Here is a 3508-nt window from a genome sequence, read left to right as displayed (position 1 = left end):
TCAATTCAGACTACACCTTGTGTTTAAGTCAATTATCTTCTAAATGATATTATCATGAACTCTGTGATTATAAATCATGATTGCAATATTCCTTCCATTGTGACTGTTTTATATTTTAGAAATTTCTGTAATGCAGAAATGGTGGTGTCATTAGTTAAGAACTACTGAGCATCTTAAATAGAACATAAAAGATAAAGATTTAGTTAATATCTACATTTGGTGATTTTGTTCCCTTGGAACCTCCTACCTAATTTGATTTCCTTTTACCCAGAAAGCTGCCTGGAATAGAAATGTCTGTGAGTGAGTATGGGGGCTAAACCACTGCACAGATGATTATTGAGAATGTCAGCATGCATTGCCTGCTGAAACCATCATATTTTACTGCAATCAATGAGATAAAACAGTTTACTTTGCAAATAAAAATGAACAAAATTACTTATGAGCTCTGGCTATGCAAATGTAAGACTCAAAACTAAAATTATCTTCTCAGTTATGTCTCATTTTTATGGAAAAACTTATTTTTAATACTTAATTTCTCCTATTGTATTTATTATTTCATCATTACTTCTATGTGATTTTCATAAAAGATTTTATAATCAAAATCTAAGGCTTATAGAATTTTAGAGTCATAAAGTAACCTGATCTATGCCATAGGAAATGGCATGGATCTGGATCTCAATACGAATCTTAAGAATCTAGAGGGTTTTCCTTTTTATTTCTAAGTATCATCATTGTAAGAATTGCTGAGTTTCATTAAGATATTTTCATGCATGTGTAGCATGCCCTAGGCTTTGCTTATTCATTGAACTTCTCTGTCCTTACTACTTTTCACTGAATGATAACAGGTAAATTAAATTATTTGTCATTTTTTATCACTGTCTGAGCCAGTCACTAGTAGGATTTCTTTTTATCCTGCCATTTCCTTGAATTTAGCTCATGAGTGGATACAGAGTTCATATTACAGATGCTAAAGCTAGACTATTTGTGTAGTATTTATGGAAGGGCTGTCTATGAATAAAGCAGTTGCATCTTCAAGTTAATAAACTTCCCTTATTATGGTAAGAAAGCATTACCATGAGGAACATTTTAACATTTTCAGTTTGACCCTCTGATAACATTTGGAGATGAGCATGTTTTATAGTAAATTCATGTAAATTTTAAATCATGTTTTATAGAATAGTAATTTCTTAAACAAGTTAACATTTTATAATTAATTATATAATTAATCAATTCCCAGCAACCACATGGTAGCTCACAACCACCTATAGTGGGATCTAATGCCCTCTTCTGGAACAAATTTGCACATGCAGGTAGCATACTCATACATAAAATTAATTAATTAATTAATCCTCAAGAGTCTAAATTATATTTAACAAGTTAATTATTTTCAGCTATGTGTTTTCATAAATTTTCATATGTAAGTGACTTGTCTATTACCCTCTGAATCAGCATTTACTTTAATTTACGAATATGCTTCATCCACACAGACAATATTAAAAAGATGCTTTAATATTTATAGAGAGGAGACAAATAGAACAGTACAATAATATTCTCACTAATAAAAAACTTACATACTTTATTGATTCTATGAAATTGAAGATAATTTTGCATGAGAATACAAAAATTTGTTGATTGAAATTTGGAGTTCAGAGAGATGGCTCAGAGGTTAAGAGCACTGGCTGCTCTTCCAGAAGTCCTTAGTTCAATTCCCAGCAACCACATAGTGGTTCACAACCACCTATAGTGGTATCTCTTGCCCTCTTCTGGCACAAAGTTGTACATGCAGATAGAGCACTCATATCAAATAAATAAGTAATTCTTAAAAAAAAGGAAATATGATAAAATTTTATGATATATTTATATCATGATGCAGATTTACATGAACATATTTGTCTCCACCTTCCTCTTCAGAATGTCATAAAACCAGAGTTCTATCAATGAGTTTGAATTCCTGAGGCTTTTTCACAACCCAAAGATTGAGAAAATACTGTTTCTTGTGTTTTACTTGGTCTACCTAGCAACAGTTGGTGGCAACATGATAATTGTGGCAACCATTATTTACAGCCCAGCACTGCTGGGGTCCCCCACATACTTCTTTTGATATTCCTGTCCACACTGGATGTATGACTTCTACTACTGTCACACCAAAGATGGTTGTAGATTTCTTCTATGAGAGGAAGACCATTTCCTTGGAATGTTGCATGACACAACTGTTTGCTGTCCACTTCTTCACTGATATGGAGGTAAATTTCCTGGCAGCTATGGCCTATGACTGCTATGTAGCCATTTACAATCCCGTTCTCACTGCTCTTCCATCATGACCTGGAGACTCTGTGGTATTTTGGTGGGGGTAGCCTAGGCAGGGGATTCTTGCTTTCTATTACACAAATTATCTTTACTTAGCAGCTGCCCCTGTGGGGACCCAATATTACTGATTATATTATATTCATGACTTATTCCCACTACTGAATCTTGCCTGCATTGACAGACACATTTTGGCATTGTTATATTAGCAAATAGTGGTTCTACCTACATCATTATCTTCTCCTTATTGCTAGTCTCCTATGGTGTTGTCTTATTCTCTCTGAGAGCCCACATCTATGAAGGGCAACATAAAGTTCTCTCTACCTGTGGATCTCATAATATGGTTGTGGTTTTGTTGCTCAGTCTTGTGGCATGTGTGCACTTTCAAAAATAAGAAAATGAAAAATGCCATTAGGAAAATGTGGAGGAGATTGATAGTTGTTTTTAATAATTATAAAAATATTACACATATGTTGCTGAGGAGATTGATCAATGGGTATGAGTACTTGTTAATCCATTACTAGGATATTAGTGGGAATTTTCAGAACCCATCAGAACAGTTGTAGCAGGAATCTTAGAGAGTCTTATTAATAAAATCAAACCCGGGGCCAGTTATTGGGGTGAAATGCTGGATGGTCAGAGAGACAGAACAAGCCACAACTACCTCACCTCGCCGGATCCTCAGCTGGTCTTGTTTCCTCAGACTTGAAGCCTTTGAATCCTCATTTGAATGGGTCTCAGCTGAACTGTTGCTCAAAAGCCTAAAAGCTTAAGCAGCCAAAATGCTGAACCAGGCCAAATGCTTCTAGTTCCTGGTCCTCATGCCTTATATGTCTTTCTGCCTTCTACCATCACTCCCTGAGATTAAAGGCTCAGTCTTTGGGATTAAAGGCATGTGTCACCATGCCTGGCTCTTTCTATTGTGGCCTTGAACTCACAGAGATCCAGAGGGATTTCTGTCTCTGGAATGCTAGGATTCCAGAGAAAGGCGTGAGTGCCACCATTTTCTGGCCTCTGTATCTAGTGGCTGTCTGTTCTCTGACCCCAGATAAATTTATTAGGGTGCACAATATTTTGGGGAACACAATACCACCACAAACAGCCATGTCAGTACATGTTTAACCCAATGCTCATGGAATTGAAACAAATGGATTAAATGGGCTCACCAGACTGCTAATCTCTTCTAACAACAGTTGGTTCAAGT

The 3508-nt window shown here is 35.7% G+C and overlaps 1 pseudogene; it reads left to right on the top strand.

Moving 5' to 3' along the window:
• Nucleotides 1-1304: 1304 nt before the first annotated feature.
• Nucleotides 1305-2698, top strand: LOC128100924 (olfactory receptor 4C15-like; annotated as a pseudogene).
• Nucleotides 2699-3508: the final 810 nt, after the last annotated feature.

The sequence above is a fragment of the Peromyscus californicus genome, unplaced genomic scaffold (assembly GCF_007827085.1).
Source record: "Peromyscus californicus insignis strain IS unplaced genomic scaffold, ASM782708v3 Scaffold_7__1_contigs__length_154581171, whole genome shotgun sequence".
NCBI classification, from domain to species: domain Eukaryota; kingdom Metazoa; phylum Chordata; class Mammalia; order Rodentia; family Cricetidae; genus Peromyscus; species Peromyscus californicus.
The sequence above is the reverse complement of the archived record's forward strand: the minus strand, read 5'-3'. Positions and strand labels throughout refer to the sequence as shown.